General features: G+C 29.3%; 1 protein-coding gene across 1 annotated transcript in view; it reads left to right on the top strand.

Moving 5' to 3' along the window:
• Window positions 1–4,383: 4,383 nt before the first annotated feature.
• LOC108689664 (diuretic hormone class 2) overlaps window positions 4,384–17,682 on the top strand; it is a 22,468-nt gene continuing 9,169 nt past the window's right edge. Inside the window, exon 1 of the mRNA XM_018196525.1 lies at window positions 4,384–4,483. The gene's annotated coding sequence lies outside the window, so the exon portion shown is untranslated. The remainder of the gene's footprint in view (window positions 4,484–17,682) is intronic.

Raw genomic sequence — 17,682 nt, 5'->3', positions numbered from 1 at the left:
TATACTTTTTATAATTATAGCGAGTATTTATGCGTTACTTTTATTATTAATATTTTTTTTTATAAAAAGAAAAAATTCTATGAAAGGCTATATAGGTACCATATTATGTGCAAAGTTGGAATCACATTTACTTTAATAGTTTATGTGTGTGTATAACTGCAAAGTCAAAATTTATGTTATCATCACATTAATATATTAAAATGTATATTTTGCAATTTAATTATCATAGACAAATCTGATATATCTATGAACATATAAAAATAATTGCAAAAGGATCATATTTACAATTAGAATAGATTATTAAAAAAATGTGAATACTTTCCGTATATTCTTTTTATTATTATGATTATTATTGTGAAACAGATACGGCATGTACTGTTTTATATAGAAAGATAAAATTCAGAAAAGATTAATAAAGTCACATATTAAGATTAAATATTACATCAAATTTATGTATAAATCACATTTGCCATATAACTTTAATAATTCAATATAAATTTTGTAATTACTTTTATTTTAAGTTTTAAAATCAAAAGTGTGCGTATGCGCGCGCATGTGTGTGTGTGTGTGTGTGTGTGTGTGTGTGTTTTATGAAAAAAATAAAGTAATTTTCATTAAAAACATAATTTAATGCATAAATATATCGACTATGAAATATCTTTTTTTTCATCTTAAGTAAAAGAGAAAAATTTAAATCTCATGGTGGCATTCTAATGAGGACTCTTTAATATATCAAAATACTAATAATGTCACGCGTAATTAATAATCGATTAACTTATTATCATAATCAAATTGAGGGAAACCTCTAATTAATTTTGCATCTTAATTCATTTATATTCCAAATTTTCAACACGTGTCGACGAAAGCATCAAATCGTGACGCAGTACCCAACTATACATTGTCATATATCAAATGCATCACGCTGGTATTTCATCTACTCGCTTACATCTACGTTATGTCCGCGATGGCTATTTGTTTCGAGTACCCGCCAACGCTATTTCGCCAGCATTATTAAAATGGGCTATCGCACAATTTGCATGGCGACAATAGCGTAAGGCGACGCCCTGAAAAGGAGCCGTGCGATAAACAGTAACGGCAGTTCTTGATATGATGAAAGGAAAGGGAAAGTCGAGGATGCTTCCTTGGATTCGAGGATGTTTGGATGAGATAGATAGTGAGAAAAATACGAAGAAAAAAAGGAAAGACGGGAAAAACGCAGGAATGCGAGAGATAAAAAAAGCAATTAGAAGACATTATTATTTGACCATCCTGTTCTTTATCATCGTGTACGCAATATATGTCTGTCGACATGTATTTTCGCTCTTTAAGCACGTACGCGACATTTCCAATCTTTGAACGCAAAACATGTGGAATTTATATGTGGAAAACATCACCTTTTTAGCATAATTATTAAAAATAATCAAAAATACATTAACTGACTTTTGTCTGATAGCGAAAAATATATAATGCCGATAGTGAGAAGTGAGATTATAGTACCAAAAAAATTGAATACATACAAGTTAAACGAACTTATCATGTTGTTTAACGAGCTTAAATGATATAAATATTCTATATATTTTTTCTATCATATTCTAGAAGAATCTAAAAATAAAGTTGAGTTTGAAAAAAATACGAAGTCTTTTATTTTCAAATGGTAAAGAGCTTGCGATTCTTTCAATGAAATATTTATATAGGGAGATTGTCCTCGTAAAATATATAGTATAAGAATGGCAACCTGAATCCACTCGTATCTCGAGGACAAACAGTACAGTTGTATTCATGGCAAATTGGATATTTCTCCGTAGATACGTGGTGACAAGAAACAGATCGTATCTGTATACATCGATCCTTCATAGGTCTTACTATGTAAACAGTTACAACAATCGACACCACAAATTGCGTATCGCAATAATATATACATTTTTTTTAAACAAATGACAGATTTAGATCGATTATGGCAGCGATAGGGAAATGGAATATACTTATTACCGAAATCACCAGTATGCAAATGAAATTGAACATATTATTATGATCATCAATATGCAAATGAAAGATAAAGCAATCCATAGCTTATTAATACAAATCATTTATCATATAATAAACGATTAATTCAACGTTCCATAAGCAGAAAATATTCGTTGAAAATATTGTATAATTATATTTAGAGATTCATTGCGAATTAAAATGTATAACGTGCTCAATAGGTTGACATAAGTTTTATTTTTGATGCAAATACTTGCGTCAGTATCGGATGTAGGAATCAAACGATTCGAGCTTTATATTGAAAATTGATGACACGAACGTGACTAATGACTAGTGACGCAATATTTTCTTTATCCTGCTTTCATTCCCTCCGTTTTTTTTCCTTTCCTTCGTACTCGTCTTCTCCGTTTGTCTAATGACTTGCCTAATTTTACCGCCATTTTCTTGTAATTACGTAATGCTAAATGATTCGGAATAATTTCGAACGAGTTAGCGCGTGACGCATGTTCGTTACCTTCAATGATTGATATGAATCGGATTCCTCAATGCAATTCGCTGAAAAAAGTTACACAGACGTAAATCAGACATTTTGCGTGGTCTGTCATGACCTATGATGCGAGATAATTTATGTTAGCCGATCAAAGAGAAACACTACATGGCCTGCATTTCGGATGGTTTGCATTTCTCGTATCTTGTTTCTAAAGCGACTCCTAAAACTAATATCATTTAGAGAAGGTAACGATTGAAATTCGAAATTGCGGTTTAGTCAGTCCCATAGTTGAAAGTGCGAACCTGTACGTTCGTTGCTCATCACCGTAGTTGATTTTGGATTGTATTTCGTGAAACAGATTTAGATCGATTAACTCTTCATCATTTGAAAATTATTTGGAGAGCAAATCTTAAATAACAATTAATTTAAGAACATTTTATTATTAAAAAATATTAAAGAAACACGTAGTATATTTTTTATTTTATTAAATCCCTACTTTTGAGATATTTTATTTTTACGCACCTATTTTTGCACTTGATTCTTACATCCTTTCTTATTTCGCTAATTTGATTTGTGTGTGTGTGTGTGTGTGTGAGAGAGAGAGAGAGAGAGAGAGAGAGAGTTCCTATTGTTCTTATTTTTTTAAATATTAATTCTGAAAGCATTTACCTAAAGAAAAAGGTGTACATGTAGTATCTCATTTACATATAGTATCTTATTTTATATAGCAAATATTTAATAGGTAATATTTATAATCTTTACACGAAGAGAATTTTTTCTTAGAATTTATTCTGAAAATATGATGGTCATGGAACAACATTATATTTCAAAGAATTTTAATGTAAATCTCTCATTCATTAATAAAACTACAATAAAGTATAAAATAAGTTTGATCAATTTTATTGAAGTGCATAGTAAAAGTCTTTTAAATATTATATTGTACTACCACAACTACTATATTTTCAAGATAAATTTTAAAAGAAAATTCTCTGTAACAGTAATATTTAATCTTTAACAATTAATATTTAAAACTTAAGGATTACGCGAAAGTGTTGTTCGATCAATTTTAGATTCATAGCTCAAAATGAAACATTTATTATTTAGGATTTATGAAAATATGACAATACTATATAATGATTCGAAAAGGAACAGGAGTGATAATGTGGCTTTCCACAAAAATAGATTTAAAAAATTGGTTTTGTTAAAAAAAAATAGTATTTTTGCAAAATTATGAAAAAATAAAATATTGCAGAACGTATGCAAATCTGATATATATACTAATAATATATATATACTAGCCATAATAATAGCCTCCTTTACTAAAAAAAAAATATTAAAAAAGTATCATGTCAGAGTTTTTGGAAGTAATGATAAATTGTATTATCGTTATTATCATTTTATACGTCACGATATTTTTTTGTAAGCGAAAGGATACCGAATACAAGGATATATTTTTCGTTCAGTGCGCATAATATCGCGTGCGAAAAAGAATCGATCGATATCCTCGTACAATGAGATCCATTTTACGTGCCCCATCAGTGCTTTCCCAGCAAATCGCCAGGTAATCTATTAAGGAGCGACTCCTCACGCAAAAGTTTTCAGGGCCAAGCACCTGTGGAATACACCCATATCTAGAAATTCCTCCTCCGAAAGTGACATCCTCGTCGTTCGCACTTCGCGGTGAATTCATCACAGATTGTGGGTGGTCGCCGTTATCTCCGGGAACAAGAGGAGAGAACGCTGTGACCGAGGTACACGGGTACATTTGATTGGACGAGAATGCTTTGGCGGCGAATCGGCGGCGGGGTGGGAACCACCGTCCCGGGGGTGGGGACGTGCATACAGTGTGAGGGGGTGCGAGAGTCGCAAAGTCGCGGGCTTATATAAACGCGCGGCGAACCGTTCGCCTTCACAGAGTATCAACCGTCGCTGGACGATACATCATCATCCCCAAAGATTCTCCGGCAGATTCTCGCTTTTGTCAGTTACCTGGCCTTTATCAGCGACAAGGTACACATTTATATCCATTTTTCCTTTTTAGTGGTAATCTTGGCATTTTAAAAAAACGTCCCGCAAGTGTTATCGGTAGTTTTTGTCATATACAGATTTTTAAAAAAATTACAGCTTTCTGCAATGCAAAAACATTAAAGTATTAATAATCTTTAAATTGTAAATCAAATTTGTGAATCAAATAATGAATACAAGTAACTTCTATAGTAACTTCTGAAAGTAATATCTCTTTTTAAAAGAAGATATAAAAATATAATTCGTATTGGATTGATGAGAATAATTTTGGTCAAAGCAAATCTTAGTGTTTAAATATTTCACAGTAAATTTGTATTCAATTATGTAAATCGCGCACCGAAATTTTTTTCAGTCTTAAAATGCAATCATCAATAGAATTAGAATAATAATAAAACATATTAAATTAACAAGCAATTTAATTCATTTTGATGTTAATAAGAATTTTAGAAGGATTGTAATAATTTGATTTGCTAATCTAAGTATTTTAAGAACAGTAAATGATTCAATTTTACGAAATAAATAATAAAGAATAATTTAATTTATTACGAAAAATATTATCTCAGCTAGGATTCGAATCTGGATAAAATATAATATCTTCAATTTATTTTTTATAAAATAGAGAGAAAATAGATATCAAAATATCATCTTTGTCTCAAGTTTGTTTTAAAGACTTCTTAGTTACAAAGATACTTAAAGTTTGCCGCAGCAACGCAAAGGTAGCAAAAGCAATCTTTCAAATCGGATGACAAATTGCACGCATAACCCTTACAGTTACAGAAGTAACTTCGCGCTTGTATGATTATCCAGTAGTAAATTCTAGCACTGTGTCTCCCAGTAGTAAGACCCTGCATTGCCACAGACAGTAGTAAGACTCCATGACTCTCATGTTACGATGAACAGTAATAACTTCCCGCAGTTTGTCAGTAGAAGTTATTGCGGATATTTGGAGAACCCCTCGTAATTCTCGTATATTCTCTAACATAAACAGGATAATTCACGATTATATTTTTAAAATTAGAACTAAATCGACTTTATTCATGTGGAGAAAGGAATTGATTGAAACAAATTTTCTGAAAAATTCAGGACTTGGATAACATTTTAAATTACGTTTAACAGTAATAATTTTCCATGCATTTTGCCAACTCATAAAAGTTAATGTGAATATTTGCAGAACCTCTCGTATAATTCTCGTATATCTCTAGTATGAACAGGATAATTCGTAACTATATTACTATAATTATATATTATATATTACTAATTATATAATTATATATTACTATAATTATAAAATTGGAACTAAAACTTTAAGAAATTGATTGAAACTAATTTTCTAAAAAAATTCAGGACTTAAATAAAATTTTATAGAAATTTAAAATAGAATAACGGAATATTTTACAAATAATTAAATTGTCATATTAAACATAAATACATATTTAAAAAATACATTTCGTTATTTAGTTTTTGAGGGATTATTACGTTTGTTTTATTAGAGATAACAAATCTTTTATGACATGTAAAAAAATATACTTGGAAATGAGAAAAAAATCTACTGATTGCTTTTGACACGTGAAAATAAGAATATTTTCTGGATAATATTTAACAATGAACAAGAGGCAAGACAAATAATTTCATCGTAAAGAAATTATTTAGGTTGAACAAACATCGCAGAATTCGCACAGAATTTCGCAAACTCGATTACGTAAATTCTTCCGAAGTTTGACGAATTGCGTTTGTTTAAAACCTCTTGTCAAAAAGATGAAAGGAAAAACACAAGATGCAGGGAAAAGACTTCATTTTAATCAAACTGAATATCGCATCAAATTCATCCAAAAAATTTTTACCGATTATGATAGAATTAAATAACGAAAATTCGTTGTTTATTTTTAAAAATTAAATGGATTTTCTCTCCGTCGAAGAGATGTAAAATATGAAACTTTATCGTTGAGAAATTTTATTATCATTTAATGCAAAATATGAGACAATTTATATGACTTTATAAGTTTATAAGATCTTTCTCGAAATTTTTTAAAGAAAAAAGCGATTTCAAATTCATGAGAAAAATTTTTGCCGCGAAATTGATATATTATGAGGATATATTAAAGCATCTTGTGTTAATGCATAAAATTCGACCTGGATGGATTTTCATCATAAAATGCTCATTATCAATGTTTATTGTATGCTCGAACATGATCATGGTCGAGAGGGCGTATATGATGTACGTACAGTACTTGTAACAACAAAAGGATTAATTGTTGACAGATAAAGCACCTAATGAGGCACATGCACCGCAATAACCAATCGTGATTCCGTAATGCTATTGTCAGCAAGCGAAAAAAAAGTTCAATGCGTTCGATACAAAACACAAAACCGCCGCGAACGCATTATGATAATTTGCAATCGATTGATATCTAATTACAGCCCCCGGACATTATCGCGAACGGGCGCGGAATTATACGCACGGTGAGATTACCCTGCAATGCGTATCCTCATAATTTCCTCAATTGCACGATTGATTAATAGGCCAATTAATCAATCGTTTGAATTGCACGTAATTATTAGCTTAAAAATTAGCATCACTGAAAAGTTTCTTAATAAGCAGTTTACCAAATAATTCAGAAAATCATTTGAAAAACAAAGTAATTTATAAATTTGTCAAATAAAAGAAAGAATTCTATATTTGGTGCGAAGATTTTAATAATATTTAATTTTAATTATATACAATTTCAATAATATATACAGTTTTGAGATATGTACTAATAAATATTTAACTAATAAATACTAATAAATATTTACTAAAAATTTGCTGCTACAACCAAAAACTGGTTGCTGCAGCCATATAAAAATGTTATATTTTACTATCTAAATTGTTGTAGCAACCAATCTTTTCTTTTAGTGTATCATTAAATTTAATATGTGATATTATTATTTCGACTTTACGATTACGTTTCAAATTCGACAAATCAAATTAGTTTATAGTACAATTTATAGAAATGAAAAATGTATTAAAAAAGTTGAGTATTATTAAGCATCAAGATCCGCTTCAACTATATAGGATTTGTTTTTTCTCTTAAATTATATTAATTGTAATACTTATTAATTCGTTAATTATAATACTTATTGATTCGTTCTTCTATTTTATTCACATAGAATTACATTTGTTATCCAATTTTACAAAAGCAAAACGAATTCACACAACAGCGCCTATTTTTACAGACGGTAAAGACGGTAAAAGCCGTTTGGTTGGCACGCAATTTTATGCGTTTTCGTCCAAAACTTTTATAAGTTTGTAGTAACACGAAAAGCACTTAAGGATCCTTCCGCAAATTGCAAAGCCAGTTTCATCAATGTGAAGATAAAAGAAAGAAAGAAAGAAAAATTGTGAAATTGTGCGTTCTAAAAGCTTCGATGCGAATCATTTAACTGTTAACCGATTTCACATTTTAATTCATATTAAATATTCTGTGTGTTATTTTATATTTTTAATTTAATTAACATTTCTAATCTTTTATTTGTTGGAAAATATCTAAATTTTTCATGAAATTTTCTGCAGCTACATATATATATATATATTCGAGAGAAAAATTTGTTAATAACACTTTTAGATTTGAAATGAATCATAAACAATGACTAAAATTTTATTATTTTTAAATATACATTTCTGAACTTTATAATACTTGTATTATTTAAATCCATTAATTTCCAATTAAATTGAACAAATAATTCTCTTGAAAATATATTGAGAGAATGAAATATACGCGCGATTTATTAATTTATAATATTATTAATAAATGTTACAATTTTTAATATTTCCTATGTAAATCGAGACATGTTTTATGACTTGATTAAATTTAAAAAAGGGAAAGATACATTTGAAAGAAATGTGTTGAGTATCCCATCGGAAAGACGAAGTGAAAAGGCTGAATTTTGTTGCGGTAGCTATTATAAATTGATAATCAAATATTTACGCACAATGGTTTGCGTGCGGCAATGTAAGTAAATATTTTACGATTGACTTTAGATAGAAACTTTAGTGTTCGCGTATTTACAAAACGATTAACGACAATGGTGAATGGCGCGTTCGGAGTATGGCGCCACGTCGTATCGACAGGAAATTGTTGGACGAAAGGATTGGCTCCAGAATTAGCGGTAAAAAACTAATGTTATCTGAGCGCACTTTTTCTGTCATTTAAATAACAAGCGGGAAATGCAAGAGATAGTCGCAATTAATTACTTTCAACGAATAAAATCATTTGAAATGTATTTCTTAACAAAAATTCTTTCTTACGTTTCTAATAATTTGCAGCTTCAATAATAATGCTGTTTTAATAATTACAACTCTGCTTTAAAGAGAGAAAGAGAAAGAGACAAAAAGAGCTTTGGAATAAAATAAAATTATACGAATAAAACGTCTCTCTGACATTATTAAAAAATTATCGCTTGAGAAAGCTTATTAAAAATATAAATTATAGAATATTTTAACTATGGGAAATTTTGTAAAATAGCAATAAGAGAAAAAAAGCAAGTGACCTATAGAATAGAAATGGTAAATGAAATTTGATCTTCAAGTTAATTTTGTACTACTACATGCCTATGATTAACGAATTATACAACGACATAAAGTGCATTAGTCATTTCTATTTCTAGGTTTAAACGAGATAACGCTCTTTTTGGAATAGCGGCATTTGTATAACCTGACGGAAAGCAAATTGCACTCTGCACACAAAACGTTCGACGGGACGTAGTTAGCAATGTCATTTTGTGACGATACGTTCGTGAGTTTTGTATGAATGGACCCTTGATGGTAGCGAGTTCTACCTGTAATCTGAACACGTTTTAACTTTCACGCTCAACGATATGAAAGCCGCGAGAGGATATATCTCGACGAGTGTGTGCGATATATTCTCTCCTGGTAAACTGTTTAAAGTATTTATTCTCGGTGTTCGCGCATATACGCGCAGGAAAAGGATGTATATTTCATATTCGTTTCAGAATTTACACAATTTTAAATGCATTCGTGTGAGTAGAATGAACGACGTGAAGTGTCAGTGATTTACAAAACACGTTTAATTTTCCATATCGCGTTTTTCCGAGCAATATTACAGATTGAACTTTATACGAGAAACTTTGGGAAAATATTGTTAACGAATTGTGTGTAATCAAAAAAATTCAATGGCAATATATTTGTTTCGAATTCAATTTGGATTAACAATTAATGTTTTTTTTCTTTATGGCTGAATTTTTATTTGAACATTTTTATTTGATTCTAAAGGATACAGAGAAATATAATAAAATTAATAAAATAGATAAAGTAGAATACGACAAAATATAATAATCAATTATAACAATTTTTAGAAATATATAGATATCACTTTTAAGTTCGTCTAATAATAATTAAATTTTCAGAAAAGTAGCGCAATTTCTATTCTTCCTCGTATAATTTTTCTTGAATCTACATAAAGCAGATCTCTTTAATCATTTTTTTAGTCAAACGCAGATAAAGTGACTTTATTGAAACGAAAAAAACTCTTCTCCGGAGAAAGAAAACTAAATTTGGAGCGCAAACCACCTGGCGTGGAGTCATTGATTTATAGATAAATTCGGTCATTATTATTGCTAATTGTAGGAATTGCAATAGAAAAGAAGTAGTTTTTAATACTAGCACGATTGATACGAGTATCGACTAAGAATACATAACGATGGCGGATTCTTTCTGTAATCTATCGTGTATCAAAGTTGTTCAAGATTCATTCGTCCTTTGTTTACAGATATTTTATTCTAAATGTAATTTCTCTTCAACGTAAATTTTTTTAATTAAATATCTCCATGTTTATCTCCGCAACTAATTTTCGAGTTAAAATCTTAAATTTTTCAGTGCGGGTAATGAAAAAATTTATATTCCGTAGTCATCACGTTTTAGAAAGTAAAATGAGATTAATCATAAAATGAATAACTTCACTGAAAAAAATTTCTAGAAAATGGACGAACCAGAAAATTCTGATCATTTCAACTAGAGTTATAGTAGATGTAAGATAACATTTAAAATTAATTTAAATTTAAAATTGTAATAGTATTATGATAGACTTAACTAGAAAATTCTGATTTGTTCAATAAGAATTCAATTTTTCAATAAGAATTCTAATATAACAAGACTTTTCAGTATAACATGCCAGGAAATATCAAAATATGACTAGAATTTTTGGGACGAACATGAGAGTCGAAACTATCGAAATGCTGCTTTCCCAAGAAAAACACATCGAGACATTGTTTCCATAAAGTAAACATGGAGCCTAGTTTGTCTTCTTGATCGAAAAGATACGGCAGCCTCTTAATAATAGAGGTTGGAGTAGTGAGAGCTGAGGCTTACGCGTATCATGAAAAACGACGAGACAGGCGCGTCTAGTTTATTTCTACGAAGATAAATATACCCGAGAAATTCAATGATTACACTTTTATTTTCACAAACAATAAAATAACAAACGTCGATAATTAATAAAATAACGTTTCAACAAAAATTACTTTAATAAATATAAGTGAGTTATTTCGTTATTAAAATACAAAAATTTAACCTATTTAATTATCGACATATACAAATTTATTTTAAAATTAATATACAAATAATCTTTCATTGAAAAGCGATTGTTTTTTTAAATAAAAGGGCGTTTTTCGAATATAATAAACAACTCCAGATAAATCTTTGTTTATCGGTGCTAAAATAAAATAATAATCCGCAACTGATGATAATTATTACGGAAGTGTTTGAAATTGCGTGTTACCGTAGTTACGATGTGGTCAGGAAATTGGATAATTAAGTACGATTGAATATGCAGAAACTGTATTCCGTGACACTGTCAACCATTTCATAAATTGCGATGTGTTTAATTCCAGTTTAATTAATTAAAAATTACAAAATGTGAAGATATGTAAACACGATAAACGTGAAAAATATCTTCTAATAAGCTATATGCAGCAATATTGTATCTTAGACAAAGGCAGCGAATAATTCAGTTTTATTACACATCTCTTGAGAAGATTTCAATAGAATTTTTCATGTAATCTCTGTGCATCATCTCACATACATGTATTATATTAAAAATATGATGCGGATATATCGTTCCTTTACTTTAAAAGTGATACACCTACAAAAATATATGATATACCATGAGTTATACCATGAATGAGTTATGTAAACATTATCTTATTAAATATTTAAACTTAATTTTATAAAAATTGTCGAAATCATTGTAATTAAAAAAACAATGGATTTTAAGGATTGTGAAATGAAAATGACAAAAATAACGTTTAATCAGATTAATGATACCGATATTATTTGATTAATCGATAACTTTCTTATTAAATGAAAGTTGAAAAATAATTTTTCTCCTTTTCTAAACAAAAAAATTAATTAAGTTTTTTAGTTGTGTCACATTTGAAATGAAGAAATGATATGAAATTTATAAAGTAAGATAATACATTTAACGTTTAATTTTTGAGAAATTGTTCTTTACTTAACTCTGTAATATAAAATAAAAATATAAAGTATAACTATGATAAATAAAATGTCGAAAACAATTCTACATCAAATGTATCATTTTTTGCATTTTGTTCATTTTTTAATTTTCAAATGTAGATCCGACTACCAACTCTGTGTTTACTTAAAAAGTCGATAGTACGTCTAACAAAGTGCCAACAGGTCCAGTGAATTTGATCCAAGGGGTAAATCCAAACTCGAAATTTTATTATTATATTGGATCGTCCGGAAAGTTCGTGCCGATTTTGAAGGAAATTGAAACGCAGAAGATTTAAATTTTTAATTTCATTTATTAAATTTAAATCTTTTGCGACACGAACTTTCCGGACGACTCAATATATTAAAATCCGTAAAACTATGTATCACAAAATATGGACACTATACTCAGCTTTATCTACACAACAGCTGTGTACGTCGTGTGTGTATTCACCCTGCCATATCCCTTGAGCGCTTAAAATTAGATCATCACAAGATTACAGCGAGAATAGTAATTTTCTCATGCAACCTTTAGCATTATCATTTCTATTATATAGCGAAATTTATTTTATACGTGACAGAAATAATTAAAAATTCATATTTAACTATTTAAAAAAATATATCTTATTAGTATTTTGATAATTTATCGATTTGATTACAATTAAAAACATATGATTTTTTTATAACTCAGCACTGATAATTATCCTGCCATGAATATTGAAACGATATAATTCTTACATCAATCTCTTAAAATTGTCATCATTAAAAAAGGAGGACTGTTTCAGCTGTCGAAACTTTTTTGAATTAAATTTATGAAAGAGATGAATCAATTTAATCTTCGATGAATCAATTTAATGCATGATGATATTCTCACAGCGAATTTCAATCAAGTATCATGCATAAACTAATATATAAATGTCAACGAAACGATACATCATTTTAAGAAGGACATATGCGATGAAAGTTCTACTATCAATAAGCCATGTATCCATTTTGCTGATATCGTTCTCCATTAATATTTACGGAGTTATTTTATGTCTAATTAAAAATTGACTGTAATCCTATACTATTTTAAGATAAAATACAATATTCGAAAGAGACCAATTAAAAGAGTCCAAAAACCTATCTCGTTCAATTTAACAAATTTAACAACGTTTATGTTTTTACTGTTACATTTTAAATAAAATGTCGAAAAATGTCTGAAAAGATTCTTTTTCGCTTTGATATGATTTTTTATTGAATTCGCGCATGCAGCAAAATTTTATAACGAATCCATCATCCATCGGACTTGCTCATCGTTCGCGCCATGCAAAATTCTCAAAGGGACCTAAACCACGGATAGACAACCACGATAACAATGGCAGCAATGACAGGAAAAGGGACTTTTCTGAAACAAAGGCACCTTCACTCTCAGCACTAGCAAAGCGAAAGATTGTCGAAATTCCACCACGTTGTGGAATTTTGTTGCCATATACGCATGCATGAAATGCATTACAGTCCCATGTTAACAAGTGTATCTTTTTTAATCTCATAACTGTTCGGAAAATTTTGTCACTATATGCACCTTTTCTTCTCTCTTTTTTTTGAAATATTCAATGTATAAAATAGTATATTATTTTTTATATAATTATCCCTTAATCCCTTTGTTTTTACATAACGGAATATTATTATTTTTGCTTAGTACTCTCTCGTATATTATTTTAACTATTGCTCAAAATAATATCCTTCTAATGCAAATGCAAATATTATAAAAGAAAATGAAAATTGAAAATAACGAGATATACATCGAAAAGATCAAAAAGAGATCTTGAGTTAGTTACGTAAATTTTTTGAAATAATATTTGCGGTTCTAAAGAGGAAAAACAGTGCTTGGTTGTCAGACGTGCACTGAATCTTCAAGTATTTCTTAAGTTTATCTCTTTAAGTGGAGCACGAAGTCAAGCATTCTTAGGATTCACCGTCGTGTAAATTGTATATCGAACAGAAAGTTACTTCCGTGTGGATATCATAACGATGAGAAGTCAAATATCCGAATTATGAAATTCCAAAATGTCATTTTTTTGTCAGAACTATATCGAGAATTAAATTTGAGATAGCATTTTATTGTTAGCATGACACAGATAAACTCTACTTTGTAATCTCGATTGTAATCGGTATATCTATACCTTTGTACCCTTTAAGAATAAAAAAATGGAAGGGATAAACATAATACAGTTCTTAATTACAACTACAATTTTACTCAATTATTTCATTCAATTTTCCATTAAAGTCTGGCAAACTTTCAAGAAGAACTTGAAGCATTGAATGTTCTAAGCGAAGATTAGAATCGAATAATTTGTCTCCAGCTTGACAGAAAGAGTTATTTTTATCCACATTTCAAGTAAAAAATTTAAAAAGTTTAATATTTTATATAATTTGAATTTTTTTAAAAACTTGACATTTCAATTTTGTTATATTATTTATAATTTGAATCTTGATTTATGAAGACTAATTAATTTTAATTGTAATATAAATTGCTTCACGATTAAATTCCGATGGACTAGAAACGAGTCTAACTTTATTGCATAGTTTAAATATTAAAAATGGTCATTAACTGAATGAAGGATATAATACTAAATAGAAATGGTGATTCACATCCGGGATACATACTAGAATATAGAACATATCTTTGGATTTCTTGCATAATGAATGTCTTTATCGAGATGACTCAGGAAGTTCTTTCTTGTTTCACATGAGAAAAGAGTGAAAGCAATAAAAATGATATCTCTACATCGCTCTAGATGAAATAACTCTTTCACTCTATATTGATATTTATTAATTCAGATGGTAGTTTTATTTTTGGAAAAGTTGATCTATTATTTATGAAAATTGCTACCGCTAGCTGTTTCAATTTCATAGATCATAAATATAACCATATAGACACATGAAATCGTAGTACACATATGTTCGAAAGTTTTTATTATTAAAGCGTTAGGGTTGCAACCCGGCAATAAATTCTCAATATTACGCATTCGAAACGCAATCGTGTAATATGTTGAACTTCACGGAGCGTCGAGTAAATCCGCTAAATTCTAATCACGGTTTAGGAGCGTCAATTTCAAAGAGGAACATGTGTACCTCTCAAACTTAAGCTCATGTTGCGTGATATAAATTTTTAAACAGTTCACGTTCCCTCGAAAATCCGGATAACTCCGCAAATCCTACGTATCTAAATTCCGCGTGTTAGCGTCAAGGAAAAAATACGAATATATATCACAGTCAAGACTTCATCAACGATGATAATCCCATAAAATCGAGATAAGCTGGAGATGCGACCGGAATGAGATATCGTTAGAAAATGCTTCTCTCATTTTTTTTTCTAGTCGCACGAGATGACGTCTCCGACGTCTCGGGCAAATATTCTCATAAGAGCAATCATGCATTGCCGTTCGCATGGTCGTGTATTGACTATCTAGTCGCTCGTAAAATTGTGATAAACTCGTTATTGAAGGAGCCTCCAGAAAGGCAGATTCATCTCATCTGGTCTCACGTCCATTCTTATAACCGCGATATACTTGCGTCGGGAATTTAATTTTCTCAATATGACGTACGTGACACAATGTATCATTTATTTATTGCGATAACGCAGATATTCGCGTACAGAAAATCGTAAAATTTTGACTTTAATCCAAGTGTTCTAATAATAGAATCTAATAATAGAATCTAAAGTCAATTTTAAGAAAATTTATGTACTTAAAAATTGTCTGTTTTTATATAAATTAACTTTAAATCGATTGATCGTCGTTACAAAGAATGTATTAAAGCATCGTGTGTTATTCATTCATCGCTGTTCCGTGAGAGCGGTTTATGCTAATGGAATTCGTTACCCAGCTGTTGCTGCTGAATTTCTCATACACAAAGGAGATCAATATGGTAACAATCGACAATAACAACTCGCAAATTAATATAATTATAATTTTATTAGATCGTAAATTTGCACATTTGTTGGACTCGACTGGCTTAAATCTTTAAAATACAACGAAATTAATTTTGCGCAAATTATCGAAATTTTGACAAATACACAGAAATGCATAATATGTTTTGCTATGTATTAGTCAATTACTTATTAACAACCAGTCCAATTGGTTCATTAGGTCAATTTATATTTAGCTTCGTATTAAATTATATTGCTACGTAATAATTATTTTTATGATATGAAGTATTAATACAAATTGTAGTATTAATATGAAATATTATAAAATATTAATACGAAACAGGATGTAATAATTCAATTTCTGCGAATTGTTTTCTATATGTGGAAAGCATGGCCAGCCTGAATCAATTTGTCAATTGAGCTTATCACTGACTAAACCATATATTTGCTCGAAATCTACCTATTCTCCTTACTCTGGGAATTACATTTGTTCGTAGTGACAGAATTTCCTAGATATTTCATTTTTCTTTTCTGATTGTGAGAAATGTGAGAGTAAGTAAAGGACTGACTTACAAGTAAAGGACATTAAAATCATTTTTTATTATTTCAAATAACTATTTATGTTTTATTGAAATTGCAAATTATTTCACAATATAATTATAATAAATTTGACTATTAAGAATTAGCGCTGTATGTGCGCGATAAATTTCGATATTATTAAACTGTATCTATCATATTTAATTATTAATTTGTATACATGTTTCGGTTAACTTTTTAACCGAAACATATATATTTATTTCACAATATTAAGATTAAAAACAAAATTGCTTATATGAATGAATCAATATGAGAAGCACCTATTACTACTAAAGTTAAATGTTGGAATAATACATCTAAGTATAGGCTAAGTATTTAAATAAATTTTACCTCAGAAATAATCATGCTAATTATTTCGGACTTACAACACAATCAAACAGAAATAATAATCTCAAAAATTAAAAGATCATTGATTTGATGTTATTGGTATCTTAAAACTTGTAAAGAATTTATTGCGAAAAAAAGCATATAAAAATAATAAAAGCACGAAATTTCTATAAGACTCACATGTTTTACATGTAAACAAGAAGAAAAGCAATTATCCCAAAATATTCTATGTAAAAATAAATTATCTCGGAGAACGTGTTAAAATATTATTCTTTGACCAAGCTGATCAAACAGAAATCGTATTGGCTCATGTTAATGTTCTTACAGCTCAATTTTTGCGAGATTAACCATGTCCGCCGATGACGACAGGCTTTCATGTTTTACGTCATTCCATTGTCTTATAAATCGCGTTTATGTTTATTTTCTATTCCAGTAGGGTAAATGCACCGCGTATACAATATATCGTCACGATAACTACAGAATGCATTTAAATGTATCTACAATGTCAACAAAGTTGCAACAACGAACAATGTATTGCAGAATCGGTCTCGGTTGCATTAGTTGCCACTTTATCACGCGTATGGAAACATTTTATGAAAAAGAGTAACTGTCACGCACGTCGACAAAAGTTTCCATCTCGCGAAGTTGCTAATACCCCCACGAGTTTTTCCGTAGTCTTAGCCTTAAATCAAATAGAAGTGACATTAAGTGAATAATACAAAAGAAATTTCATAGGTTTCATAAATAATGATAAGCGATTAAATTTTATCCTTTTTTTCTATATTTATATTTTATATTTTATAATATCTAAAAATATTTAAAGAAATTATAATAAATAACAAT

The sequence above is a fragment of the Atta colombica genome, unplaced genomic scaffold (genome assembly GCF_001594045.1).
Source record: "Atta colombica isolate Treedump-2 unplaced genomic scaffold, Acol1.0 scaffold274, whole genome shotgun sequence".
Classification (NCBI taxonomy): Eukaryota; Metazoa; Arthropoda; class Insecta; order Hymenoptera; family Formicidae; genus Atta; species Atta colombica.
Note: the sequence above shows the minus strand (reverse complement) of the source record. Positions and strands in the feature narration are given on the sequence as shown.